Source organism: Triturus cristatus, chromosome 7 (genome assembly GCF_964204655.1).
Source record: "Triturus cristatus chromosome 7, aTriCri1.1, whole genome shotgun sequence".
Lineage (NCBI taxonomy): Eukaryota > Metazoa > Chordata > Amphibia > Caudata > Salamandridae > Triturus > Triturus cristatus.
The window spans coordinates 993,778,761-993,791,449 of NC_140590.1; the positions used below are offsets into that span (position 1 = coordinate 993,778,761).

At 44.4% G+C, this 12,689-nt stretch overlaps 1 protein-coding gene across 1 annotated transcript in view; it reads left to right on the plus strand.

Moving 5' to 3' along the window:
• The window catches only part of FSTL4 (follistatin like 4), a 2,149,215-nt gene that overhangs the window by 1,305,429 nt on the left and 831,097 nt on the right, over positions 1-12,689 (plus strand). The gene's annotated exons all lie outside the window — the stretch shown is intronic.

The following is a 12,689-nucleotide window of genomic DNA, read 5'->3' on the forward strand; positions in this document are numbered from 1 at the left end:
ATGCTGAGTAAGGGCCTTAAAGGTGAGAAAGAGACTTCTCTGACGACACACAAAGCTATCTGTAATCCAGTTTTAGGGGATATTTTAAATCAGCATTGAGACATAGAGACCATCTTAATGGACAATAGAGAGCAAAGGAAATTGTCAGGGTCAGACTAGGAGTTAAAAGCAGCCCTGGCAAAATATTCAAAATAGTGCCTACTACCTTCAATCAATCAATTAGACATTTATAGAGTGCAGCAAATCACCCATGAGGGTATCGAGACATTGGAGCTGTTTGCTGTTACATGGAGGTTTGATCATTCAAACATTCAGGTTTTTAATTCTCTTCTGAATTGCTGGAGTGACGGTGCAGTCCTAAGGTGCATGGAGAGGTGGTTCCAAGCCTTGGCTGCCAGGTAAGAGAAGGAACGTCCTCCGCTATTGATTCAACGGATCAATGGGGTGTCTGAGAGGGAGAGGGTAGCTGTTTGGTTGGTGGAGTGTCAGGCATTTGTTGATGTGTGCTGGTCCTTCTTTTGTGCAGGGCCTTATAGTCATGAGTCAGCATCTTGAACTGGCATCTCCTCTGAATCTGGAGTCAGCATAGTTTCTTGAGATGTGGTATGATGTGGGTCCTTCTGGGGAGGCCGAGTATGAGTCTTGCCACTGAGTTCTGTATTGTCCGGAGTCTCTTCAAGAGGCGTGCAGTGATTCCTACATAGAGGGTGTTTTCGTAGTGCAGTCTTTTGATGAAGAGGGCCTGCGTGAGGATCCTTCTGGTGTTTGCTGGGCACCACGTGAAGTTCTTGCGGAGCATGCAAAGGGTTGGAAGCAGATCGATGAGACTGCGCTGACTTGCTTCTCCATGGATAGCTTGCTATCCAGGATGATGGCATGATTGCGGGCGTGGTCTGTTGGGGCGGGGGAGTTCCGAGCTCCGCAGGCCACCATGTGTTGGTCGATGGTGAGGTGTTGTTACCAAAGATGAGGACTTCCATTTTTTCGGTGTTGAATTTAAGATGGTTGTTAGGTCTGCGACGTTCATCATGCATCTGTGGAAGTTAGTTTTAGTGCTAGAGGGATCTTCAGAGAGTGAGAGGATGAGCTGTATGTCGCCGGCTTAGGCGATGATGTTCAGTCCGTGTAATCTGACGGTGGTGGCCAGGGGTCTCATGTAGGTGTTGAAGATGGCCGGGTTGAGGTATAATCCTTGAGGAACTTCGTAGATGATCTTCTTGGGCTCTGAGGTGAATGGTGAGAGATAGATCGTTTGGGTTCTTCTGGTGAGGTACGAGGCGATCCATTTGAGTGCTGAACTACTTTGGTGGAGAGAGTACTTTCTCAGACAAACTGAAGGTCTGCCTATCTGATTGACAGTTATGTGAATTTTAAGTATGTCAGTGACAGAGCTTGCTCTGGATCCATTGCTGACATACTCCTCTGACAGCCTGTTGGCAATAGGGCATTTGAGGGTTGGATATTAGACAGCAAGCCTAGAGTGCGTGCAAATGGCCAATAAGTGGTCAAATGGCAGTTTTTTCTACACCATACTGGCCTGAAAAACCTGGCAGTAGTTGGGGACAGCAAAAAGAGTTTACGTAATCTCAAGACCAGCGGAGGTTTTGCACTGAAGAAACAAAAAGAAGGTTTTTCCTGTCAATGACTACAATTTTCTGCATGGCTAACAACAACTCCAAATATGGAGTTTGGGTACTTCATCAGGGCTATGGAGTATTTTACCCCAACACCCTGGAAAAGTAAGTACCCTACTCCGAACTCTAAATCAGACCTAAAGAAGAGATATTAGAATTTGAGGTTTCTGGTTGGCAGAGTATACACCCTTTCCAATCAGAAGCCACAATGCTAGTCAGGGTAATTCAGAAGCCAGGGCAGGGAAAGTCAGGATCTTGTGTACTACAAAGATTATCCTTTGAAGTTTACTACTTTACTACTTCAAAGGCTGAAATGGGTATAAGTACTGGACCTCTGACTCCATATACTCAGAACACTTTTGGGTTGAAGACATTCTGTCAGCAAGAAGGGCTGGATAGCTATCAGGAATAATTGTCCTGCACCCTATCTGTGGTCCCACTCAGCACAGTGACCGTGACTTGCACCACAAGCTCCGACGATGACGCAGTGCCTCCAAAGCTCCACCACTGCATGTGTTTTGAGCACCACACCACCGAAGTCCATGGTGAACCACTCTGACTTTGATGTCTGTGGCCTAGTTCGACATCGACAGCATGAAACCGAAGACACACAGCTTGACTTTCGACACCTCATCGATGCTTCTCTACAGCAAGGAACTGAGGTACTGCACCTGCAGCCACAGCATCATCTCCTCTGCCACAGTATGGAACCTATGCATCAATTTCCCTGCCCTGCAGTATGGAACCAACACATCACCTCCCCTGCAACAGTAAGCAAGCGACGTCACACCGACCTCTGCGATGCCTCACCTCCTCTGTATTTTTCATTTTTTTGTTGTTCACGATGCCTCCAATGTACTGGACTGGGGACTGCCCGATTTCATAACTGGCCCTTACTCCATCGAAGTCGAACTGACTTTGGGGAGTCGTCGATGTCGACTTTAACCCCTTCGCTGCTCCGGACATTCCTCTGCAGCGCTGGGGGGGGCAGGGGGGCAGCGCGGTGGGCCTGTGCTCATGACGGAGCCGTTCCGTCATGAGCCACAGTTGAGCTGTGCTCATGACGGAACGGTTCCGTCATGACTCCGCCCATTTGCGTTGTCCCCTCGCACAGGCGGGGAAACAGCGCCGCGTAGGCGGAGCGGCCGCCAACGGGAGTGTCATGACGGAACCGTTCCGTCATGAGCACACGGCAACCGTGGCTCATGACGGAACGGTTCCGTCATGAGCGGGGAAGGGGTTAACCAAATAGCCCCTGTTAGAGCTATTTTTGATTTCTAAGAGCTATACTTGATTTAATCTTGAAAAAGTGATATCTTGATTACTGTTGGATTTTTTACGTTTTGGTCTTGTTTGATTCCAATAAATATTGGCGATTTTTCTAAACTGGTGTGGAGATTTTTTGTAGTATTTTAACTGTGTTATTATGTGTACAAATACTTTACACATTGCCTCTGGGATAAACCTGACAGCTCTGGGCCAAGCTACCAAAGGGGGTGAGCAGGGGTTATCTTGGGTTTGTAACATACCTACCCGACTAGAGTGGTGTGTTCTACCTTGCTTCGGTGCATACCCTAGCCAACCAGAAACCCCACTTCATGATTGCACCATCAGTTGGAAATTTATATATTTACAAAGGACATTGTGGTGTCCTACTGTGGGTAGGGTGACACCTCCAAGTACCTGAAATAGTTTTTGACCTTGAGAAATCTTCTTTCATTTATTCTTAGGATGGCCAATCAGAAGCTGACTGGCAAAGAGCTATAACTTTCCATTCTCCCCGCATTATGTTGCTTTTACAGAGGCAGCAGGAGCCATAACTACCTCCAGCCATCTCAGTCCTCCTTTTATCTATGCCTTATCAAAGGGTCTGATCACTGGCCAGCAATTCAAAGTCCATCATTCATCTGAGGTGCCCTTTGAACCTCTTTCCACATTTTCTTGATATGATGTACAGTCGAGCCCTCATTTACTACCAGACCATGGAACTTTTTCCATGCGTCATGTTTTCACACCTTGTGCTGAGGTCTGGTGAGACTACCGCAGCCTATTTGGAGTGAGTTCACCTGTAAATCTTCGCCCTTCAATCCTTCCTCTTTTATCATAAGGCGCTCTATGACATCCCTTTCATCTGCCACCAACAACCTCTCAATTATCAAGTGTGACCCTTGCAATTTACCCGTTGAGATGTGTAGTCATTTATTATTTTAAAAAACTGCAGTGTATGGTAGCTGCTCTCGCTGAAGCAGCGGATCTGTGGCTTTATGGGGAACACACGTTTCTATCTTTACCCAGTGAAGCTTTGCTATGAAGGGCATTTCCGTAGAACACATCACATACCAAGAGAATAATTTAAAATGTGCAGCAGAGATGATTCTGGAAAAGCAGGGGGTACATTTTGTTATTGCACTGAGGTGTGGGGAGGCATGGGTTAAAGACCTAAAGAGGGATGTTTACTCTGAAGAGCAGCTACCTAACAAGGTCACCACGTGTCCTAATGCATGCAAGGAAACTCAGCCCATCCATACTGGTTAGCTAGTTATTGGGGTGCATTTGGTCCCTAAGACTGTACGCTCCACTGCACCTGCTACATTACTGATAACTACACAGTGCTTCATTTGTGGAAGACTATGTTCTGACGGGGCTCAATGTTTTGGTCAGAGTCCTGTGGCCATCACTAGTGATGTTTGGAGTGCCGAATACCAAGGCTGCATAGTCTCGATTCCGCCCCATGTGTCTTTCTTCCCTGTAAAATACTCCCTGCATTTTTATCTCACCGTTACAGGTTCTTTTGTATTTCATGTTCCTCTTCCTTGCTGTGTTTCTTCCCTTGCCCTCTCTCTCTCAGTTGCTGTTCTTACTCCCTTCCTGCCTGCCCACCTTCAGTTTGCGTTCTTGCTTTCCCACCCCTCCGTTGTCTGTGTGCTTGCCCAGCACCACGAGCCCACGCTCAAATGTCTGTGTGCTTTCCATCCCTGCCCATTCACCCTCTGTTATCCATGTGCTTCCACACACTTCCATCCTCCATTGCCCGTTTGCTTTCCCGTCTCCCCCCTCCATGCCCAACGTTGGCTGTCCATATGCTTCCCGTCCCCATCCACCCACCTTCTATTGTGTGCTTCCCCATCCATTCCCCCTTCGCTGTCCATGTGATTCTCCATCCCCACCCTCCATTTTCTATGTGCTTCCCCATGTGCTTCTTTCTCTCCACACTCCCACTCCCTATTGTCCGTGTGCTTTCCCAACCCAACTGCCATTTTCCACGAGCTTACAGATTGTTGTCTCTCACCTGTCCTTAAGTCTCCGAACTACATCCTTCTCTCACCCCCCCATTTTGCTTCATGCCCCATCTGCTTCCTGCCCCAGCCCGCTACCCTGTTTCTTTTGTTGTAAGTGCATTAGCACTGTATAAAAATAATACACATTAGCATGTAAATACAAAGAAAAAAATACTCGGCTCATTTTGTAGGTGTGCACATTCATTTTGGGGCATCTATTAAAATGATGCAATGGTCTTGCGATAGCGCTTTATTTATTTTTTTACATAATTACAGCCATGCTGCACAGCAATGGTGCTGTGCAGCATTGCTAAAATCATTACCAAATCCGATAGAGTTGTAAGCGAGACCTATTGGCTTTGCCAGAGCTTGTTTATTATTTGATTTCTCTGTTGTGACAACCACTATTTTGGGCCACGATGTGATTTTGGTCATCATCTGTGAACGGCAGGTTCTTTGAATGTTTTTTATTGATGTCTTGTATTTGTTCTCTTGTGTTATGGAGTTAGCAGGGCTTCAGGATGAGGCCCTGGCCACTCATGGCTATTGAGTTAACATTTCTTGGAGTCTGGAAAGCATCCCATTGGGTATCCAAGGGATGGGACAAGAAAACCTTTGAGAAACCTTCGTATATATCTTATATGAGTTGCATGTTCCACTAGTTTGTTAGCAACTCATTGTTTCTAACCAACAATGCCCCGTAGTAAAGGATCTTGTTTGCATGCTAATGTCAATGACTAGTGTTCTCCTGCCAAGGCTGCCCTATGACAGGCCGTGCATCCGGGCCAGTGCAGGCCCCCTCACACAAGTGCGTGCATGAGTAAGAGGTTCAACCTGTACTCTTTGGTAGAATGATGTACTGGTGCTGCACCTGCTATTAAGATGCTATGGGGTGTTTTGTTATTCTCCTCAGAATGCATACCATGTGAAATCGGTTTTTTCCACAGCAATCTCCACACATTTACACTCTTTCTGTGCAATGTTCCCCTTTTGCTTTCATCAGATTTTTCCTGCTGTGATGTGGATGGAAAAAATGTCCGACAAACAGATCCTCACAGCTTTTAATCCCAGTTTGGCCAGAAACTCACTCTAATTAAAATCAGAGTTACAGTGAGACCTAGAATGAACCTGTAATGGTCCTGCCCCGGTGTTAGCCTGAATTATATTTCTCATAAATTATTTTTCATAAATTGCACCGGTTAGAATATGTGATTCTACCACCGCGATTACAGAGCTGACGGTTGTGCCAGAACGTGCGCTGAGTATAGGTTGTGTTGTGTTTCTGGGTGCGGCTGAAACGTGGCTTGCTTGCTCGCTTCCCTCTTTGTCCGCCGAACTTAATGATTCTCAGAAGTGTGTTTGTCTCTTCTCTTCTAATAGGTAGACATTTGATGGCACTTCAGTAAAGTGCACTTTAAAGAATCTAAGCACAATCAAAATAATACAAAGTTTGGGGAAATGTGTGTTTCAGAAAAAAGAAAATCGACCATTTAAGACTGTGGAAATCCATTTGTCTCTATACAAAACATGCAAAAAGTGTTTGTTTTGTTTCCTGGCCAATCATACGATAATGCTAGAAAATGTATGAGCAATTTATGGAACCACTCATCTCGCTGCAGTTTGCAGAACTGTTTGTGCCATCAAGCAGGCCATCGCAATTTCAGTTAGTGGCCATTAGCTGTCACATTTGAGAGTCCCCAGGGGCGATACATTCGCCTGTCAGGACGATGACAAACGGGATCTATATGTCACGAATTACGACGGCATTCTGTGCAGATGTCACAGATCTTAAATGAAAATTACAAATGTTGTTTACCAAGACCGATTACGTGGGAAAGGGAGTTGAGAGGGCCCTTGAAAACAGACTTCTAATCTCAGCAACAAAATACGTTCTCTGATTATCAATCCTGCAACATGCTTATTCATTTTTAATAGATTCAAACTGCATCCCACCCGGGCCAGCATCCTGGTGATGTGCAGCATGTTTACTCTGCTGTCTGTTGGCTTTATGTTGTCAATAACATAGGACAAATGAAGACTCAAGGAGGCATGTTAGTCACTTTTGTCCAACGATGAGGACAAGCGAGTCACAGCTATGGCCCCCACGGGACTATTGAAGGATGTACCTCTGCGAACCAGTGGTTTCGGTCCTCGCAGTAGATCTGTCTAGGCCCTTAGCCTCGATGAGCTAACTGGTGAGTCTACAGAGAGAGGGAGCAGACAGGACTCTCACTCACCCACACATGAGCTAGTACTCCGGGTAGATCATTCTGGAGCCTTCACAAACTTGCCAAAGATCCCACCATGGTTATTGTAGGGGCTTTGGGTTCTCGGTAGTCAGGGAACACAGCAATGTTATTTCTAGGCCTGGTCGTGAAATTTGGCTCGGCTCGCGTTGGCGAGTGCGAGCAAGGAAAATCTTACTCCAGACCACTTCCTGGAGAGATTTCTCAATGCGGGTGGTCACGGCTGGTTGCTACCCCATGCATTGAGAAGCCTTCCGCTCGCTCTGAGGAAGGTACCGCTTGAGTAGAACATCCACTCGTGTGCCAGAAAGAAATAGCACCCTCTTGCACTACACGTGGTGCCATTTGCACTGATTTTACACCGCAAGACTAACACCCAGAGCTAAAAATTAGCGCAACCAGTGTGATGTAACGCACTCCACCACTTGCAGTTCTCTGCATAGTGCGGCAGAGTTTTTTGGTCCACGAACTCCGTCCATGTCTAGCTGTTTCTACAAATCTTTAATACACTAATCTAGTGTAGTAAAATTGGAGAGCAATTATATCAATGATGATTAGAGTATCAGCACATGTGAATAGTTAACATGGAAAGCAACAAATGTTTCTTATACCAAGTGCAACAGAATCCTGTCCATTGTGTTGAAATGTCCCCAGCCCCAAATACCTTTTACTACACACCTTTCTGTGAACGCAGCCCTCACATTTGTCCAAGTCAATTGGGTGAGAAAAGTAGCTCTCTTCAGCATGTCTACAGCATTGTGATTCTGCTCAAAGTGGCAAACTGAAAAGGAGACTTTTTTTACTGTGTCCACTTAAACATGTACATAAACAGTACTTGATTCTCCCTATGATTCTGAGAATGAAGCATGAGTATAGTACACATTCTTAGCACACTATTAGGAGCACGTGCTCTATTTCTCATATAGCGTATACATATTATTGCTAATCAAATCATTAATGTTATACATAGAAAATGATCCAAGCATAATAAAAGCATGACACACCTACAAGATTATACAGCATAAAGAAACTATGTGATAAAACCATATTCTGTTACCTTAACGAAGACAAAGGGCAAAGGTCATATGTGATAAACCAGGTTCTAAATCGAAACTCTGCAACTCCCCTGCTGCAGAGATGGCCAGCAGCATCCTACTACAAACAACATAAACCAAAATCAGTCTTTTTAGAATTTCGCCCTGGGTGGAGTGGACAATCCACCTCATCAGTGATGCCCATGGTTTTGCCATATTGAGTTGTTGGAAGCTACAGTTGGCACTCACTGATTTAATTTTCATTCTCAAACTTCGTGTACTGACCTGATCACAGTAGAACTTGGCAGTGCTTATTTTGTAAAAAGAAGACATGCCAGGGCCCTTGTTAGGAGGCCACTGCACCTTGCATCACCCATTGCTCCCACTAGCGCTGCCAATGACACTATCACAACTAGCCATCAGACTCATACAAGTGTGACAAATCAGACTTTAAACATGCATCAAAATGACTAAAACATGCCACTCAAGTTACTCCTATAGCTTTTGGTGCCAGGTATTAATTATATAAGTGAATTTTTTATTATTTAACAACAGCTGTTGTGCTCCTCAAGAAATAAGACAAACAGTGCCACTATGTGGCAGGGTGTCATAAGAGCTGGTGTTGACAATAAAGTGCTGGTGCTAAACACCGGAAATCACAGGTTCAAATTAAGCACTGGAACTTAGGTATCATCAGAAAAATCGTCACTGATAATGCACCTGGAAAGTCGCCTCTACAGGACCAGATCATGGAAATCTGTGAGACACGTAGGATCCAATTACAAGTGGCAGCTTGTTCATCAAACTGCATGTATTTCCTACACCCCTGAATCACTGATACTACAAACATTAATAATTCTGGGGTGGAGGAATTACTCTTGATAATGAGATAGGGGGAAAACATGCAGGATTAGCATTTCGTAACGGATTAAGTGGGTGGCACAATGAGTGCTGCAGGCCCACTGGCAGCATTTATTTGAAGGGCCTAGGTACATGTAAGTACCAAGTTACTATGGACTTACAAGTAAATTAAATGTGCCAATTGGGTGTAAGCAAATTCTACCATGTTTAAGGAAGAGATTGCAAGCATGTTAGCACTGGTTAGCAGTTGCAAAGTGTTCAGAGTCCTAAAAACCAACACAAATGGGTTCAGAAAACAGAAGGTGTGTAGGCAAAAAGTTTAGGGGTAACCCTGCTGACATGGCCAAGTCCAACAACTCCTGATTTCTTGATATTTGTTATCAGATATGATGAGTGGCACTATTTCTTGCAGATTAAACATTACATTGATGAAGAACACCTAGCAGAAGGGGTTGTTTCTAAGTAGAAAAAACACGCAAAGGGTTTAAATAACATCTTTGACAATCTATGTGATTGTTGATGAAGATGTGTAGTGTCATGATGAAATCAGCAAGGCACCAAATGGACCTCCTGGCTTCAGGAAGAAAAGAAACCAAGCAAGGTACTTTTCAAGAATTAGAAGAGCAACATGGAACGTGATCCAAAGATCTTTAGGAAAATTGACAATAATGGCAAACGATGGCAAGCAAACAAGATAATGACAATGGAAGAATCCAATCGGCTGAGAAAAATCAGTATCACACATCTGTGGCAAGGTAGCAGAGAGTCTGATGAAAAATCAGGGAAGCAATCCATTACAATGTATCTTTACCTTTTCAAGCACTGCCTTCTATATGCCTACAGAGTAACTGATCTCACTGGAAGAGATTCTGTCACACCATGGACTAGGAAGTTTCAATAACTTCAATGAAGAGACCACCATCTTGGATCAGACACCCTATTTAGTCAAACTCCATCCTTGACTGGAAACTCCTGGCATCTGAGATTCCACAAAAAAGTCCAAGTTTGAAATGATGTATGACATGAGGCTTTCTGGAGGCATCCATTCAATACCTGTAAGAAACCTTTCTGAATAATCACTCATCATTTATTCTGTATTTAGTTTAAACATTTTAAACCATAAAAGTGCATATGAAAAACAACACAACATACATAATTCAGTTAAAAATCAGGGCTGCCCACAACAAAGAAGCAGGCAAATTAGTAAAAATAGACAAATAATTCATATCAGATGTGGGAAAGCAATTTAAAATGCAAATATAAAACTCTAAAAACATGTTAAAATTCTAACGCTTTCATTAACTTGTGGGCTAACACCGCAACTTTAATAATTAATAATTACTCAAACTCAAATAATACTCAAATAATTACTCAAATATTAACTCAAATACAATAACGGGCTCTATGTCAACCAAATATCAGCACTAGTGTACATGTGAACCTAAATACCGCATAACTAAGTTCATACTGAGACAGATCAAATTTAGAAAACTCATATAACACGGGAGCGTGTATAGTAGATCTCCCTTACCTTGTTGCGAGGACTACAAGAATAATGGGAATTGTAGTTCAATAGGATTATGCGAAAACTACAAAACGACTGGTAATTGTAGTTTGGAGACAGGCAGATATGTAAATATACAAATATAAATCTAAAACCTGTCAAGTGTGTGCAGCTACATAACCACCTTATCAAAGCATATACAGTATCTATATACATGTCAGTACTGTTGAGAAATTCATTTATATTATGGTAATATTGGGACAACTCTAGAGCAATCTACTGTATATTAGGACGTCATCTCTGTGTATAGTGTATTATAATGAACACCATGCTGATATTCGGTTGACATAGAGCCCGTCAATGTATTTGAGTATACTGGAATTATTTTCTCCCAACAAGCCCAATCTGTAACAGAGTCCATGTTACGCTATAGGTGAACCGGAAGTGATTTTGTATGTCTGGTACGCGACATAAAGCAGCTATGGTGTTAAAGGCAGGGACGCTCGATCTCCTGCTCCCTTCTGGCTTGTATGTTTCAGCTGATTTAGTCGGGAAAGTAGGTAAGAGCGCTGCCGCACACCGACAACATGTACGCAAGGCTCTTTACAGGATGTATTTTGGACCGCTCAGGTTTACTGGGGGGTGACGTGCTGTTCCTCCGTTTTTCATTGTGAACGTATATATTTAGAAGAGATCTGGTTGATTATGGGTACTCTGTATTACTGATCACCACTGCTGTGTGATGAGGACGTTACTGTGAGAAGTTGGCCTGGTATATGCTGTCCACTAGTTATAGTGGGCACCTTGCACCAGTCCAAACAACCCCTTATTGATGATAGGTTAAAGACAACCTTTATTGAAAGCTATCCTAGTGGTAGCTATGGAGAGCAGCCTTCAGGCTAAGTCTTGAAGAAATGTAAAGCAGCTTGTTTTACCAGTCTATAATCTCTTGAATGGCTAAAAAAAGGAAATCACGCCAGGTATATATATAAAATATATGTATTTATCACTAAACACACCTTACTAGTCTCTTTATGAGGCTAAAGGTCAAAACACATAAGTTACACTAAAGTAGCACCAATAAACGTTAGGCACTAGGGGCGAGCCAAACCAAATACTAAAATAGTGGTATAAGAACCACGACTTAGCTAGATACAAGGCCTAGAGCCTGTAGAATCGCTGGGTCCCCAAGGAACCACCCAAGGTAACACAGGGGACCCACAGGGGCCGTGTGCAGTGTGAGAACACAGCTGCGAGCTCCCGTTAGCTTCAATGGGGAAAGTCGCGGTTAGATTTTTAAAGATAAGTGACACTTCGAGATGGACTAGGACCGAACCCTTTTGGACTTAGACAGTTCTAGGGTCAACACCCACAGGAGCACCAGAGTACTCGAGTTACCTCACCCAGGGAAGCCTGGTGCATAGGTGTCAAATCGTGTCGGGTCGCGTCTTTTTTTTCAATGGAAGCTGGCGAAGAAGTGCTGCTGCCGGGAAGACGCAAAGTGTCCAAAGAGATCCAAGCCTGGATCGAATATGTGAAGAACCTGAAAGCAGAGGGGACATTCTGGGTCACTTGCCAGTGACCAGGGGCACGATAGACGAATGCCCACCGATGTCCGGTGTTTGAGGTGAAGAAGGTGAAGCTTGACTCTTCAGCCACAAGGACCAGGAGGCGTCGAGGATGACCAGGAGCTGGATCCAAGCTGTCCCTCGAAGGATGTCGAGTGCTGCAGCGTTGGTGCCCGGATTGGACACAACAAGCCTTGGCAACAGCAACCCACGCAGAAAGGAAAAAGATGCTTTGGTGCGGACCAGCAAGGTTCGAGGGACTCCCCCAGCAAGGAGGAGTGAGGGCACGTCTGGAGCAACCAGAGAAGCCCAAAGAAAGTCAGAATTACCTTCACAGGGACCCATCAGTTGACAGACCAGGTATCGGGAAGGGAGCTCAAGAGGAATCACAAAATGGCGGCCCACGGGTCACTCAGGGTGACTAGGCTGACAATCTTCAGTGAATTTTCTGCTCAGGATCTGGGCTACAAGTAACCCAATGCACAGCTTCAAGGGATGTCGAGAAGCTGATGCACTTGCAAATGTACACGGTGTCCAGGTGTTCTGGTTCCACGGTACCCACGA